The sequence below is a fragment of the Mus pahari genome, chromosome 9 (assembly GCF_900095145.1).
Source record: "Mus pahari chromosome 9, PAHARI_EIJ_v1.1, whole genome shotgun sequence".
Taxonomy (NCBI): Eukaryota; Metazoa; Chordata; class Mammalia; order Rodentia; family Muridae; genus Mus; species Mus pahari.
This window is the reverse complement of record NC_034598.1, coordinates 14,711,824-14,730,270: the sequence shown is the minus strand read 5'-3', so window position 1 is coordinate 14,730,270 and position 18,447 is coordinate 14,711,824. Positions and strand designations below refer to the sequence as shown.

Here is an 18,447-nt window from a genome sequence, read left to right as displayed (position 1 = left end):
ACATGTGACAAATTATAACTTACTATTAATATTAATGATGATAAGGGCTGTACCGACAGACTTTTTTGCCACTATTGGATTCCCATTTTAATTCATCATACTCAGGAAAATTCTAGAAGGAGAAATTCATATATCATATGGCCAATTACCAGAAGCCTTTAAGAGATTGTATAATCTCTATGTTTTTTATGAAATCTATTCCTATATCTGCTTGAAGATTTTGAAACATTTGTCTTCTAAAATTTGCAGTTATATTTAAATATTACTTGGTAGTTTTTAGGGCCAATGTATTAAGTTTGCTTTAAAACTTCATGCTATTTGGAGAGTAGTGTTTCTTCTATTCATTCCAACCTCCCTAAAGACTTTTTTTGTGTGTTTGTGTGTGCTAGAAAAAAATTATAGTGGGCCTTTAATCTTATAACTTAACTTACAGTATAAGATTGAGTTAAAAAATTAAAGGGGTGCATTTTAAAAGATGTATATTGTATTGTATTTTTCTGTCTGTCACTTTTAAATATTTGACCACAGATCAATTATTTTTCAGTGCCTTTATCTTGAGTTAATATCAAAAAGAGAGAAAGTACTGAGAAGCAAAACATTTGCTTCTAAAATATTAGAAAGATTCTTTATCAAAATTAATAATATTTTAATTTTTATTTTAATGTATGTATTTTTTTTCTGCATGTGTGTCTGTACCACTTTTATTCCTGCTTCACTAAAAAGTCAGAGAGGGAACTGGATCGCTTGGACTGAAGTTATACCATGACAAATGCTATCATAGTGGTGCTGTGAATTGAACCAAGGTGCTCTAGAAAAACAACAATGTTCTTAACCAATGAACCATCTCTCCAGCCTGCAATATACTTGAGAAGATGTAATGCAATAAGCCTTGTAAGTTCATCCTGATATTGTTCATTCCAAAGGCCAAGTTTGACATTCTTTGTAAACCCGACTGTAGGTTACAGGGGTGTGGAATTCATAGAGAAATACATTCAAAATAATCACATTTATTCTTTCTATCAGACTTCTTTAGTATAGGATATGTATTCTTATTTTTTCCTTTTGATTTCTTCTTTGAGAAATTGATAATTGGGAATGCATTATTTAATTTGCATTGATTTTGAACTCTGTTTTTTCTAAGGGTGATGGATATAGAACTCCGGGTTATTGTGCTGAAAATACACTTGAGTTGATTTTAATTTTATTAAATTTTTTGAGAATTTTTTTGTGACCTAACACACCATTTTTCCTAGAAAAGGTTCCATATACAATCAAGTATGAAGCAAATTTAGTAATGCTAGTGATAACTATTTTTTTTATATCATGAGGTTCATTCAGTCTATAGTTCCATCTCCACTATCTCCTTACTTATTTTCTGTCTGAATGTTCTAGCCATCTTTTAAATCAAATAAGCTAAAGTCTATTAATTTTACATTGATTTTTATATCTTGAATTCTCTCTTTGTGTTATATTTATCATGTTTATATTTTATGCACACATATATCAGTGGCTTTATGAATGGAAATATGTACCCATTTATAAATATTATCAATTTGTGATAAATTATCCTTTAATATAATAGATTTTGTCATTTGACAAAGTTATTTTATGTTTTGTCTAATGAAATACTGTCCCTAATTTTTCTTTTGATTAATAGTCACATTAATATTTTTCTTTTTCTTCATCTTTAATATGTTCATAACATATTAATAGGTAAATTCAATTAATGTTTACATGTGCATGTGCAGATATAAGTTGTTCAATATGCATTGAAGAATTTAACCCATTTACATTTAAATCAAATAATTTATCAATACTGAAGTTTTATTATTGCTACTTCATTAATTGTTTCCAATGTATCTTGTAGTTATTCTTCCTTTCTTCTTTTGTTGTCTCACTCTTCCTGTGTGGTTTAGTAGTAATATGTTTTGTTCTATTGGTCTTTAGTCTTTGTGTAGATATCTGTACAATTTTCATGGTTAACTACAAGGCTTAAAAAACATACACAGGATATTTTTAAACTGATAACTTTAAGCACATGCAGTACTTGTATACATGTCTTCTCTAAAAATTTATTATTAGCTATTACTATTGCAATATACTCATTTTAATATATACATACATATATACATACATATATATATATATATATATATATATATATATATATATCTTGTAACAAATTTTATAATCATCATTATTCTTGTGTTATTTTTAGTCCCTATAATAAAAGAAATATTTGCACATCACTATGAGGATACTTATGAATTCAAATTCAATGATCTGTAGATAGTTTTAGGTCAACTTGACACAAGCTAAAGTAATATGTTAGAGGGAAAGCTTTTTTATTATTAAGTGAATATTATTTTAAGAACAAATATTTTTATAAGTTGTTTTATCTACTTACATTGCAGTCATTACCCCCCATTCATTCTCCCAGGCCCAACCAAACCCACATTTCCCTGTCCCATTCTTCCTTTGCATCCAAGAGGGTGCTCCTTAACACCAGGACTCCCCATTACCTGTGGCCTCAAATTTTTGGAGGATTAATTGCATCTTCTTCCACTGAGGTCAGATGAGGCAGACCTCTGCTATAATATGCCAGGGGCCTAGGGCCTGCTTATATATGTTCCTGGTTGGTAGCTCAGTATCTGGGAGCTCCCTGGGGTCTGGGTTAGTTGAGTCTGCTGGTCTTCCTATGGAATCACTCTCCCTTTCAGCTTCCTCAATCCTTATCCTAATTCAAACTTAGAGGTCCCTGACTTCAATATAATGGTTGAGTGTAAGTATCTGTCTTTGTATCAGTCAGCTGCTGGTAGGGCCTCTCAGAGGACAGCCATGTCAGGCTCCTGTCTATAAGTACACCATAGCATCAATAATAGGGTCAGGCCTTGGAGTCCCCCATGAGATAGATCGCAGTATATTCCTGTGTTTCTTTAAGGGAGTTCTTTATATACTCATTAAAGGTCTCTATCATCTGAATGAAATGGGATTTGAGGCCATTATTTTATTTTTAGGCATATTTGGGCAATCAGGGCTTGCTCTGTTGGGAGAACTGGGTTCTGATGATGCCAAATTTCATTGCATTCTGTTGCTTATGATCTTGCATTTGCCACTGGCCAACTGGTTCTCTTTGGTGTTAACTGGCTTGAAGGTATCTGACTGGAAGTAGTCTCCTTGGAGGCAGGAAGAACTCTGTGCCCTCAGATAGAGCTTGTGTCCACAGTGCTGTCTCTGGTTTGAGCAGGCCTCCTATGTCCCAGGTTACTGGGGACCTCCTGTTCCTCTGGTTTCTTTGGACCTCCTGCACCCTTGTTTACTGCAGATCTCCTGGGAGGTTCAAACTCTGGATCATTTGTGAAGGCATCAGGCTGCTGATCTGGCCTAGGTGGGGAAGTGGACCAGAAGGAAAGTGGAGCTTGGGGATGCGGGACTAAGGGAGCCCCATATTAGCTTGGCCCTATTTCCCCAACTGGCATGGTTATTTAGGCAAGATACTCACCTGTGACTTGTTTCTTAGGAACTCCTGGTAGGCAAGCAGAGTGTAGTGGCCACTGAACCTGCCCAGGTGGAGAAGTGAGCTGAAAGGAAAGTGGAGCTCAGGGGTTAGGTGGAAACCTTAATTAATAAAATGTTTCCATAAGATCAGGCTTCATGCAAGTGTTTAGACGCTAAACTTTAGAGCATTTTCTTATTTAGTGATTGAAGGGGGTGGGCCCAGCTCATGTGAGTGGGGTCACCCTGCACAGATGATCTTGAATTTTATAATAAAGAAGGCTGAACAAACAATGGAGAACAAGCCAATAAGAAACACCCTTACATGGCCTTTGTATCAGCTTCTGCCTCCAGATTCCTGCCCTGTTTGAGTTCCTTTCTTAAAGCCCATGGCAATAAACAGTGACGCGGAAGTAAATAAACCATTTCTTCCTCAAATTGCTTTGGTCTTAATGTTTGATCTCAGCAATAGAAAGCCTAAGACAAGTTGCTAAAGAAGAAGGGTAATCTTTGTTTTTTAATTACTATTTTCTTTATTTACATTTCAAATGCTATACGCCCCCCTCCCCTGCTCCCCTACCCACCCACTCCCACTACTTGGCCCAGGCCTTCCCTTGTGCTGGGTCATATAAAGTTTGCAGACCAAGGGGCCTCTCTTCCCAGTGATGGCCGATTAGGCCATCTTCTGCTACATATGTAGCTAGAGACACAGCTCAGGGGGTACTGGTTAGTTCATATTGTTGTTCCACCTACAGGGTTGCAGCCCCAAGAAGGGTAATCTTATGACAGACCTGACCATGCTTTAGAGATAATTGTGGAAAGGGTAAGGAAATTTGGACTAGAGAAGCAATTAAATGTTGATATTTCAGTGAGCTGTTCTGTAGGAGCTTGGGAGATAAGAACATAGAGAGAGACATGCAAACATTGGAGATCTGATTTGTGAAATTACAGTGAGATGTTTAAAGACTCAGAGTCCAAATACGAGCTTTCTGCTGTTTTGAATTAAGATGCTGTGATATTTGGTCAGGTGGATCTGAAAAATTAGTCATGTTTAACAGGTGACCAGCACCACTGAAGTGAAGACTTTTAAATTGATGTTGTGTTGAAATCGCAGTTCACATCAGGTCCGCCCATATTAAGCCAATACAGTTCCACGTGGCAGAGGTTTACTGTCATGGGTGTGGGTGAAAAGTGGGTGATGGAGACAATGAGGAAAAGGGAGAAAAGAAAAAAATGGGTGAAGGTCAGGAAGGGTCTACCTTTTATTTATTCTGTGATGTAACCACTCACAGGTAGGAAGTAGATTCTGGGAATGTATGTGATTGCCATGGCAACAGATACTCGCGGGGGGGGGGGTGTGTGTGTGTCATCTATGGGTGATATCACTGGATTTGGAGGCAATTTGCCAAGCCAGTTCATGATACCAACAATTGACGCTTGTTAGCAGGTGCTGATAAATTAGTGATGGTTAACAACTTACTAGAAACCAAAACCAAAACAAACCAAACAACAAAGCCCCCCAAAACAAAAAACAAAAGACCAAGATCACTGAGATGAAATCTTCTGGAAAGTGCTTCTTAAGACTCAGAACACAGAAGCATTCTCTATATGCAGCCAAGGTTGTACCTCCTGCTGACAGTGTAAATGACATCTAGGTGGTACTGCTTTTGAAGGGAGGAAGGAATCATGAATATCAGCAAAGGCAGGGTGGTGTGAGATGCTAGAAGAAGCCATTGGTGAAGATTCAGCCTCAGTAACAGTTGCTGGTCTAGGATTGAATCGATCCTGCAGAAAATTTGAGGATTGGCACTATGATTAGAGTCTGTAAGAGGCCACTCATGCAAGTGCAGCCCAGCTGCAATAGAAGACCCCATCATTTTGTAGATACGAGTAACAGAGTATGATTCCCAAGAACAGCAGCAATGGTAGAGTGGAACATGCCCAAGTTTAGAAAATCAACTCCTTTTGCTGTGGAGGGCAGAGCTTGAGAAATAACCCAAACAATTTGAAGGAGCCCACAAAATTCAGACTGGATCCCAGATATTGGATATCATTGAATTATTTAGAGTGTTGAAATTTTATTTAATCTGAAGGTAACTGTGTCCTGCTTCTTCCCTCTTGAAGTAAGCAAGTATTCAAATTAATTTCAATTTTTACAAGAGCTGAGATTTGAAAGATTTTTAAACTTTTAAAAGAGATTTTGAATTACAAAAAGAGAGATTGAATATTTTAAGGGACTTAGCTTTGAATACGTTTGAATCTCTAAAGTCTGTGGAACTTTAAAATTATTTATATTTTTAATGTGAGATATTGGAGATGAATGTGAAAGGAAGGTTGTAGTTTATTGCTGATGTGTTCCTGTGGAAAGTTAGCAAGGGGTCAATTGTTCTGGACAGTTTTATGTCAGCCTGACATAAGTTAATGTTACCTAAGAGGAGAAAATCTTAATTATGAAAACATTTCCATAAAATTAGGATTGAGATAAGCATGAATTGCATATCCTTTTTTTTTGTAAAGATGTAAGAGTGAACACGGATAATACTGTATTTATCACCACAGATCCATATTCTTTAGAAACTTTGAAAAATAAATGTCACCATCCTACATGACAAATCTTATGATTAGATTGTCAGTATATTTTCTTTTTTTCTCTTCTTAAATTTTTATCAAAATGGCACTTGTTTCCTAATCATTTGGACTTGTCACTGCCTTAAATACACATGACTGTCCCTTTGGCCACTATCCCTTCATTCAGGCCTCAAGGAAAGGCAGTGGCCAACAAGAGACATTGTGGATACTTAGCAGCCATATGCCCTGGGGCTGCAGGGCACATGGCATCCCTGAGAACTCAACATTAGTGACAACTTCTTAGGGCCAGACTTTAAAACCACAATGGTAATGGTGTTGCTTTCATGCTCAAAACCTTCACAGCTAGTTTGAGCCTATCAATTTCATTGAGAATCAGGTGTTCACAGACTGATTTTAGGACATTTTGTTTTTGTTTTGTTTTTTTTTTGTTTTTAGGAAACAGGACTCTCAGTGAACAGCTTATAGAACTGGCAAGCCATGTTTCCTACACTGGGGTCTCATACATGCCTGCAGCTCAAAATTCAAGTCTGAAATCAGGGATGGAAAATGAAGAATGTAATAAAACCAAACACGTCTCATGTTCGATGCTGGTTGTCATGGAAGGGCTGGACATCCATTAGTCTAAATGTCATTGGTCTCGTGTGAATCCAACTTGGTACACTATCGCTAAACAATACAACATGTCAAGCAAAGTACATGGTGATTAGTATATCCTGGTAGAACTGGACCACCTTGGCCAGCACTTGATGATCTTGCCCATTGCTCTGTCTAGAGGTATGGCTTCCTTCAGAGCTGTCATGTTCTTTATCCTCCAGGTGGTACCTGGCTCAGAAGGCCACCAGCTGAGCATAGTAATCTGGTGCAGGTATTGGCATAAACCATGGGCAGAGCACATAGGTGTGACACAGCTGGTAGGTCAGAATCTGCAGCTCATCAGAAGAAAAGCGATTGTCATCTCAAAGCACATGGTAATGGGAAGAATGGCTTGTGCCCTGGATGCCAGCATGACTGCACAGGTAGAAGTCAAATTCAGTTGGGTGGGTGATCTGCATGTCTATGGTTGTGCCTGCTGGAATGTTTCCACTCTTTAAAACCTGCTCATTTTTGTCTACGCAGAAGAGGCATATGGTGTCACTTCTGCACCATGATGAATGTGATCCATGGCTGTTAGTCCTTTGCCAGCTTTATGCTGTCCTCTCTGATGACCAGGAGTTCATGATGGAGACCTGCTGGAACTGGCCCTTGGAGACACCATTTCAGTAGAAGATGATGAGGGTGGGCTTAAAGGGTGTAGTTTTGTAGAACTTAGTGGGCAGTTCTTGCACCATAGCAGCCAGGTCCTGGATGATCTCTTATCAGTGCTGTTGTATGCACACGGTGGCACAGTAGCAGTTGAGGTGTATGTCCAAGCTGCCCATGACTGCAGCAATTGAAGATTTCTTCCCATCCGCAGCTGGTGGGTGGGTGACATTAGCTCCCAGGAAGATGACAGGTTGCTGGAACATTGGAGACCTGCCCTGTGACAGCAGGCTGCTGTTGATGCCTCCCAGTTTGACATTGATTTTTAAGCAGTTATTGGATAGGGTCTGTGGCATGGTCTTCTTCATTTTCTTTATTTGGACTCAGTGTATGGCCATCCCCAGCACTGTGTCTCCCACCCACTTGACTTCTGCATACACAGGAGTTTTTCCAGTCAGGATGACCACCACCAGCTCGAGACCAGCATATGTGTTCTTCAGGTGTCAGGACATGGGTTCCACACTGTCTGCACCCTGTTCATATTTACAGTAAACACATGCTATGTAATTAGCTTCTGTAACATTATCTACATGACACCTATTTGCAACATTTTCATGTTTTTCAGATAGAGGAAGGAAAATAAGAAATTCAGAATTGATATGTAGATGTTTTAAGAACTAAATCTAGACTAAGTCTCTTAGGTATAATTTGATTACTGACAGTCTTAATTTCGATTATCTGCTAAATATAAAAATGAGAGTACGATAATTTGAATCACTTGCTGTTGAGCAAATTCTTCATCACAAGTGGGAACAGCTAGATTCCTCCATGTATTAAGTTTTTGCTATGGAAACTGATGAACTGAGTTTGAGTCTCACAATGAAAGCATCTTTAATAAATGATGATGGTCTAACTGGCAGTTGGGATGTTGACCAAGCCTGCTCAGTCAGTCAACAGGGTCTCAAAGGAGGGAGTGAGGATTGAAAAAGAAGAAAAACAATTAGACAAAATTATAACATGACTCCAGCCAGTGCTGAGGCTGAAGCAGCTTTATTCTTTCCCAGTTTGCTTTTATATCATTCTAGGTACATCCCCCCCCCCCAAAAAAAAAAGGTCAGTTCTTAGATCAAAGACAAAGAAATCTAGGAAACAGTAAACAAGGAAATAACATAAGTAATTAAGCAAAGTAGTAAGCAAAAGTATCACACAAAGTAATAATTAAGTAAAGTACTAAGCAAAGCCCCACAGTCACTATTTCTAATATTTTTATCTGAGCCTACTTCCTTGTCTGAGCCCAGTGACAAATGCCAAATTCCTAGAAGTGGCACCAAAAGCTCTCAACTTCTGCCCCCTTTTTATTTAATAAACATGACTATGCCTGTCTTAGATGATTCCAACAAGAATGCTTTCCTTATCCATCTTGGAATATACATTTTCAAAAACAACCTAATTTTGTCTTAGTTCAGTAAGGCACTGTACAGCCTGTTAGAATACTAACTCTGTCTGGGGATCCATTTTTAGTTTTGTGTTGTATATTTTGGCAACCAACATGTTGTTCTTAAAGGCAAGTTTTATCACAATGAACAGGAAAAAATAAAGATTCCTAGGAAAATAAGGGCTAACATGATCAAGCCATATAAGCCATTTTTGAAGCTTGACCAAGATGGAAATACTGACATTAAGCCATGAATCAGAAAGACCAAGAGGAAGGAATGCCATACATCACTGGACTGAGTTTACTTTGATCTATGTATTCCTTAAATTCATGATCTCCTCATGCAAAGTTAAACTATCCAGAGAGGTTTTAGAATTATGCCAAATACCCTTCAAGGGTCTTTAAATTTTCCAATGGTACTTAGCATGACACTAAAGATGACTTCTTATTCTTAAACTCTGAACTTTCTCTTCAATAGTTTGACTAGTATCAATAAGAATATCAGTTTGTTGTTCTAGATGACCTTATCCCTGAGGATTATAAGAAATCCCAGTAATATTGGTAATATTAAATTGTTGACAAAAAGTCTTAAACACTTGACTGCAATAGCCAGTTCCATTATCTGTTTTAATCTGATTTGGAATACCCAGCATATACAAATGATGTAGGCAATGAGTAATTGCATTTGTAATTGCTTCTCCTGTTAAGGCAGTTACAACAATAAAGCCTGAGAAGGTATCAATAGTCACATGTACATATTTTAATACTCTATTAATTTGACTATTTAGAATACTCATAGCATTACTAGCATTTTTTTTGCTACATAGTAACTAAAATAGCTGTCTTAACTTCTTCTGTCAAAGCAATTTCAGAAGCAATGGTGTTAGTTATTAATGAATGTAGTCAAAGCTGCTATGCCAGCAATAATCAAGTCCATGGCCCTCTTGCTTCTACTTAAATCACGACTCATTTATTCCAGTATATTTACAAGTTTCTGTCATAATACCAAGGTCCTGTAATACTCAGAAGCAATAATACAAAAGTTAGTTGATAGACCACCATAACAGACATGCTATATTTCAATTTGCTAACACATTAGAAAGTGAACAATCAATACAACTTACATTAAATACCAAAGAAAAAAGCAAAAGTAAATTCCACATGACCAATTAATAAAAGATTTTAATTTTAAGGAAACACAGAAATATACCCATACTATTCTTTACCAAGCAAACAGAAATCCCATCACCAAATGTATTTAAAGTTGTAGTCTTTTAATAAATTGAATCCTATGTCCAGGGAGATCCAAGCACTAGAATCTCTGGTCTAGACCACACTGCTGGATGTATCAGTGGTAAGTCAGGAATATAGCTCCACAAGACTTCACTGTGTGGAGGAACTGTCATCATTAAGGAAATCAGCAGGAAGGTGGGATTATTCCATTTGTCACACTAGACTTTCTGGCAACCATCATGCCCCATTTTTTTTTCCTGTGAAAAAAGCAGAAACATGCCTTCTTCCCCATATGAGTATAGGATTGGGTCCATGCCACTGGCCTGTCATGGGATATGTCCCTTATTGAAGCATATATAGTAGAGGTATAAGGGTACCAAAGGCACTCAGCAGCTGAAAGCCCATGAGCATCCAAATTTTAAAAATTTAAAATAAAAAAGGGCATGATTTAAATAATTTTGTCATATATGGGGACATAATTTCCCCCTTTTTATGTTATGAAGATATTATTGTTTTAAAATTCAATGGGGCTTTTCCACAATACCTTATCCCTGAAGATTATATGAAATCCCAGTAATACTGCTAATATTAAATTGTTGAGAAAAAGTCTTAAATGCTTGACTGCAGTAGCCAGTTCCATTATCTGTTTTAATCTGATTTGGAATACCCAGAATATAAAAACAATGTAGGCAATGAGTAATTACATTTGTGGTTGCTTCTCCTGTTAAGGCAGTTACAACAAGAAAGCCTGAGAAGGTGAAAATAGTCACATGTACATATTTTAATTTTATAAAATCCGAAATATGAATAATATCCATTTGCCATAATTGATTAGGTATGAGTTCTTGAGGATTAACAACATTTTCTGGTATAGGAAGAAACTGAGTGCATTAAGGACAAGTCTTTACAATTTGCATGCACATTCTCTAGAAATATCAAATTGTTGTCTTAAGCTGTTCCTATTTTGATGCTGTAAAGAATTTGAATGTTTGGCAAATTGTTCCCATATAAAGCCTATAATCTGCCTGGTTTGCAAATCTGCTGCAACATTGCCTTCACTAAGAGATTCTGGCAATCCAGTATTCACTCTTAGATGTGCTATAAAGTAGGAATAATAATTATTTCATAAGGTTCTATCCCAAAATACTTTCTTGATTTTATGCTAAGATTCTACATTAACATAGCAATAGTTTCACAATAGGGTGTTAAAAGTTTCTTTGGAAATGAAGAAAGATGAATCCATATTAACATTAACATTCCCTACTGCCAAAGAACTGCTGTAGGTGCCTGAGAAGTAGCAAGAATACAAAAAGCCAATAATAGGTCATAATCTACATACTATATCTGTTGTTAACTAATAGCGTCCTCTACTTTCTGTAAAGCTATTCATCCCTCAGCAGTTAAGAGATAAGGGGAAATAGGATTTGCATCCCCCCCCCCAGAACATCAAACAGAGGCTTAACTTCTCACTGAGTTTAAAGTGAGGTCTTAGCCAATTAAAATCACCTGGAAGTTTTTGAAAATCATTTAAAGTAAGGAGATTATTTTTCTTATTTTAATTTTCTGTGCCACAATTTGTTTAGGTTAGAATTGATTTCCCAAATATTGAAAAGCATATTGCCTTAGAATCTTTTCTGGAGTAATAACTAATCCCCAAGATTTTAAAGCTTATTGTATAAGAGCAAAGGAATGTTGTAAAACACTACAAAAAGATCAGCTAGCAAAGTATCATCCCTATAATGAATAATATACACAGAAGGATACAAAGTTGTAACCTCTTGTATTGAATCAACAACAAGGTTTTAACATAATGTAGGGCTATTTTCCATTCTCTGAGGGAAAACTTTCCAATGTTACCACTTCATGGGTTCTTTAAAATTACACACAGGCATACTAAATATAAACCTTTTATAATCATTCAGATGCAAATGGATAGTATAAAAACAATATTTTAAATCTGTAATAATTTTATATGTATTTTTTGGAATGGCAGCTGGGGCAGGTAAACCAGGCTGTAATGATCATAAAATTTCCATTGCTTCATTATCCTTTCATAAATCTTGCAATAATATCCACTTGCTTGATTATTTTCTTAATTATAAATATAGGTGAATTCTAGAGGGGACTGGAAATTTTTATATGGTCATCTTGCAATTGTTCCTGCACTAGCTGTTGAGTAGTCAAACTTTTTTTCTGAAGTAAGAGACCACTGATCCACCCATATAAGAACATCACTTTTCCAAGTAATTTTTTCTACATAGACTACAGACTTGAAATGTTCTCCACTAAAAACAAAACAAAACAAAACAAAACAAAACAAAACAAAACAAAACAAAACAAAACAAAACACCTAGGTCTGGTTTTCCTTCTCTGGGGTTAACTATAATGGGTTCTATTTTTCATGATTTTGTTGTCCTAATCCTTGGCTAGGCAAATAATCACAATCAAACATTTGTTGTGTAACTTTGTAATTTTGACTGTATAAAAATACTTCCATGTCCTTCCATAGATCTCTTCCTCACAAACTAATAGGCAGGTTAGAAAAAATGTAAGGTTGAAAATATCCTTGTTGGCCTTTCTCTTACTCCAAAATGTAAGAGATCACTGCGTTTCTGAGGACTTTGTCTTTGCCCTATTCCTTGTGATTGAGTAATGATAGTTGTTTTAGTCCAAGATCCAGGCCAGTGAATAGAAGATATTACAGATACATCTACTCCTGTGTCCAGTAGACCTGTAATTTTTTCCCATTTATTCTAAAAGCAAGCTCAGGACTTTCAGTTTTTATTGCTTGGACCCTCGTCTAACACTGGCTTGAACTTTTTTTTTTTTTGTCTTACTCAATGATATAAGGAGTAATTGAGCAATTCTCTCTCCTGGTGGATTGACAGAAATATGGGTAGGTGAAGAAGTCATGATTTTAATTTCCTCAGTATAATCTGCATCTATAACTCCTGGGGCAATCATCAATCCTGCCATAGTGGCACTGCTTCTTCCCAGTAACAATCCTGCAATTCCTGACAGTAATGGATCATATATTCCAGTAGGAAGAGCCTGCATCCCCATTTCAGGAGTTAATACTATGTAGGCAGAGGGACTTAGGTTCAGTCCTGTGCTGCCTAGGGTGTGTCAGAAAAGATTCTAAAAGGATTGTTTTGCTGAGGAATGAACTCCATTGCCCCATAACATTATTTTGGGGCCTGGGGCTGTACCTCTCTCCCATTTTGCTGAAGGAGAGGACTTAATTCTTCTCTCTTAGACTTGCATTCATTAGCCCAATGTGTTCCTCTCCTGCATCTAGGACAGAGTCCTGGTTTTCTCTCATTAGTGTTTTCCTTAGTTTTATTCAGGCAATTCCTCACTTGATGCCCTATATGTCCACAACAACAACAAAAACAAAACCTCCAGGAATCCCATTAATTATCCTCTTTCCTTTTCCTGTCCAAACAAAACTGGTCATACAGTTTTTCCCTGCAGTGTGGTGGACATGGCCACACACTGCACATATGAGGGGCCAATGTCAGAACATACAATAATATAGTCTGTAATGGTCCCAGTCTTTCTATAAGGTCTATGGCAACTGGACAGGCTGTATTTGCTTTCTCATAAGCCAATTGTTTTGCTAAAACATTTCATCATTAGCATCTCTAAACACTCTCCCTGCAACTTTCATCAATCTATCTACAAACTCCTGAAAAGGCTAATTAGGTACCTATCTTATTTTTGAGATATTTTAAGAAAATTCTCCTTTAGTATTCAAAATATCCCATGCCCTACAAGCAGCAATGCCAATTTGATCATAAGTGCCAGGATTAAATTGTAACTGAGTCTGTATTGCCTGATATTGACCTTCTCCTGCTAACATCTTATTAGTTATCAGATTGTTAGCTTTAGCATTTAACCCCACTGTCTCCTGGCATTTTTCAAAAAAAAAAAAAAATCCATTTTCCATAACAAATAATCTTCTCCTTTCAAACATGTATAAGCTAACAATCTCCAATCTGCAGTGGACAGGTGAACTAATGTAGCCATGGTAAATGGGGCAGTAGGTCCACACTGAGCAAAGGCAATTTTTAATTCCTGTATCGGTTTAAAAGGAATTGGAGTGTAGTATCTAGCAGGGTTTCCTTGTTGATCCTGCATTTAAAACACAGGGCGGGGCTCCAGACATCCAGGCACCTTCCCCACCAGAGGAGAGGTGTCCACCCAGGAGGGCTCTCACTGCCTGACTAGGTGAGGGAGCCATCTTGTGCCCTGGGTTGCTCAGAGACCAGTCTGAGTCAATGAGAGTGCAGACTACAGAAGCAACACAGCTTCTGGACAGGCAGAAGTGACACAGCCTCTGGGACAGGCAGAAGTGACACAACTTCTGGGACAGACCCCATTTTGGTTTCTGGACATCTAGGCGCCTTTCCTGCCAGAGGAGAGGTGGCAGCCTAAGAGGGCTCTGTCCACCAGAGCAGGTGAGAGAGCCATCTTGTGTCCCGGGTCCTTCAGAGACTAGTTGGTACAGGTGAGCATGCAGACTGCAGAGGCAACACATCTTAAGGGAAAGGCCCTGTTTCAGGCCTTCATCTTCAGCCAGGAGGCAGGTCTGAACACCAGACCTCTCTGCACTATCATGCAAGAGGAGAGGTTGCCTGCAGAGAGTACTCTGACCACTGAGACTCAGGAGAGAGCTGGACTCCCAGGACTACTGACAGAGGCTAACAGAATCACAGGAGGAACAAGCTCAAACCAGAGACAACTAGAACAACTAATGCCAGAGATTACCAGATGGTGAAAGGCAAACATAAGAATCTTGCTAACAGAAACCAGGAACGCTGGGCATCATCAGAACCCAGTTCGCCCACCACAGTGAGTCCTGGATACCCCAATACACCCAAAAAGAAAGTCTCGGATTTAAAATCATATTTCATGATTGTGGCAGAAGATTTTAAGAAGGGCATTAATAACTCACTGAAAGAAATACAGGAAAACACTGCTAAACAGGTAGAAGCCCTTAAAGAATTATAGGAGAACACTGCTAAACAGGTAGAAGGCCTTAAAGAATAACAGGAAAACATTGCTAATCAAGTGTAAGTTCTTAAAGAGGAAACACAAAAATCCCTTAAAGAATTACAGGAAAATACAACCAAACAGGTGATAGAATTGAACAAAGCCATCCAAGAATTAAAAAGGCAAGTAGAAACAGTAAAGAAAACCCAAAGGGAGACAACTCTGGAGATAGAAATCCTAGGAAAGAAATCAGGAATCATAGATGCCAGCATTAGCAACAGAATACAAGAGATGGAAGAGAGAATCTCAGGTGCAGAAGATTCCATAGAGAACATGGGCAGAACAATCAAAGAAAATGCAAAATGCAAAAAGATCCTAACTCAAAACATCCAGGAAATCCAGGACATAATGAGAGAACCAAACCTATGGATAAGAATAGATGAGAATGAAGATTATCAACTTAAAGAGCTGGCAAATATCTTCCCAGATGTGACAACTATAGCCTACATTTGTCCAGTATATTTCTTCAACTATTACCTAAAAATTCTTCACTTATCCTCTGAATTAGTTAGCCTTGTTAGGAAACCTAGTAACTTACTTCCCAAAGAAACATGAATATTAATATAAATATTATCTCATTCTACTATTTCTGGGAAGTCTAAATAGTTTGGTGTGTGCAATTTGCTGAATCATGTAGTTTGTAAAAAACAATTCATGCTAAATTTGGTTAGGGATCAGCATTGGCTATCTCGCCCACCCCCATTTTCAGTCCCAAGGAACTGTCTGCCCTGGTCCTGGAGGTCAACCTGCTGCCTATCTGCTCAGGTCTTCCCAGTCAATCCACCACCTGAGGCTAACCTGCAGAAAGCCAGCTATCACTGGCTCAGCTCCCCTTATCCCTGTAAAATAACACTAGAGATTTGTAATATACCAGCCAGATTTATAGTGATAAATCTCTAGGCTCAAATACTGGTGCAAAGAATACAAAACTCAATTGATATAAATACAAGCACACACCCAGATTGGATAAATATACCCTATGTTACTCTACTGCCCATCTATGAAATCCATAGTTACTTATGGCTTCTAGGGTTCACATGGATCTGTTTCATCTTTTTCCTCCATCTTCTTCCATCCTCTGTCTCATCTCAACTTATCACTTTTTTTCTCTTTTCCCTCTCTAAAACTTTCAGCTCTACTTTTTCCTTCTACTGCCCAACCACAGGCTCTAGACTTATCTGAACAATTAAGATTTCAGCAGACCTCAGTTGAGAGAGCAGAAAATACATATAGTAATTCCAAACAATTTGCATCAAATATGAACTTATAAGGACAAATGAAAAAGATTGTGCTCATATTGTGTAATGATGATACTGTTTGGAAACTCATGTGCCTTAGGAAAGAAGCAGGAGTCTCCTTTCCCTCATTGAAGATGTGTTTTACTGGCTTCTGTACCCGTTATTGATTCAGAATCCAATAGTGTCTGAAAATTGTCACTACAGTCAAGGCTGAGTGCATGGGACATATGTCTCCTTTTTCCACTTGCACTTCATGGCTGACAATTTCATTGTTTCTTCACTTGAAATACAATCTACTATTTAGCTACTAGAGCATAACTTTACCCAGTAGTATAATTAAAATTGTCTCAACACTCTCCTGTAACCAATATTTTACAAGGATTTTAAGATATACTATTAATATTTATCCATAGTTATTCATTGTACAAATGGTAACTGTACATTGTTTTATAAGTAAAACAGAAAAAAAGGAGATGGGTAATGTCATCGTGAGACAAAACAAGTCCCAGATTCAGGAATAGTGGTACACACTTTTATTCTGGGCCACACTTTCTGCTGGAGACATACATAAAGACATTGGTAGAAGGAAGATTCACTCTTTTTCTCTCTTTGCATTTACTTTCCAGAATTTCTGTTGGAATCTACTTCTACAGAAGACCAGCTGAAACAACTAGTCTCATGGGACTGTGCAACGACTAGATTCTTGGACTTCCCATTTGCAGATGACCATTGTTGGGGTAGTTAAACTACAAACTGTAAGTCATCACAATAAAGTCCTTCAATATAAAGAGACATTCCATAAGTTCTGTAACTCTAGAGAACCCTGACTATACATAGGTATAAGTACAAATATTAATAATGTAGTTAGTAATTTTTACTGGTTTAGTAAAGTAGTGGTGTATGCTCTCCTCCAAGGCCCATGTTTTGGATAGATGTTTAGGTTTCTAGTATCAGGCATGGTTTCCCTCCTGTTGAAAAGGTCTTAAGTCCAAATTAAACAGTTATTTATTACTGCCAAGGCATTTGTGCCATGACTTTACCATTAGGGTTCTCCTACTTAGCTGGTTTTTGATGTGGTTTATCAGCATCATACCTGTGTAACGCTGTTGTTTTCTTTCCTAATTTCCAAGCTTGCCTAGGGACCTCTAGTATCACAAAAGCCAGTTCTCAAGGTAAAAAGAGTCAAGTTAATACTAAATCACATATTTCTGGGCTCTGTGTCTGAAGTCCATGCTGTCCTCATCAAAAGGAATTTACCTTCCCACTCAGAGTAAAAGAAAGGGCAATAGTAATGGTCTGTAATGTTTTGGGAGTCTCTTATAAAGTCCTGACCAACTACTCGAGAGGGACATTTTGTTAGGAGGTTTGGGCTTTGGGGGTAGACTTTGCAATGCTGATGAGAATATTTTATTTAAGCCACATAGAAACAGGCTTAAAAATATTATAGATTCTAAAAAATATCATCAATAATATGATTCATTATGACAGTTTTATCTGTATATATTTAATAATTTGTATGTCAAATTCCTATACTATAAGATTATTGTCTTTTCACTGAAATTGATAGAGGACAAAGTGGGGAAAAACCTTGAAGATATGGGCACAGGGAAAAAATTTCTCAACAGAACACCAAAGGCTTGTGCTGTAAAATCAAGAATTGACAAATGGGACTTCATAAAATTGCAAAGCTTCTGTAAGGCAAAAGACACTGTCAACAAGACAAAAAGGCCACCAGCAGATTGGGAAAGGATTTTTACCAATCCTAAATCTGATAGAGGACTAATATCCAATATATACAAAGAGCTCAAGAANCTGGACTNCAGAAANTCAAANAACCCCATTAAAAAATGGGGTACAGAGCTNAACAAAGAATTCTCAACTGAGGAATATCGAATGGCTGAGAAACACCTGAAAAAATGTTCAACATCCTTAGTCATCAGGGAAATGCAAGTCCAAACAACCCTGAGATTCCATCTCACACCAGTCACAATGGCTAAGATTAAAAATTCAGGTGACAACAGATGCTGGGGAGGTTGTGGAGAAAGAGGAACACTCCTCCATTGCTGGTGGGATTGCAAGTTTGTACAACCACTCTGGAAATCGGTCAGGCAGTTCCTCAGAAAATTGGACATAGTACTACCGGAGGACCCAACAATACCTCTT

General features: G+C 37.5%; 1 pseudogene; it reads right to left on the bottom strand.

The window, feature by feature from the left end:
* Window positions 1-6,767: 6,767 nt before the first annotated feature.
* LOC110326740 overlaps window positions 6,768-18,447 on the bottom strand; it is a 167,439-nt pseudogene continuing 155,759 nt past the window's right edge.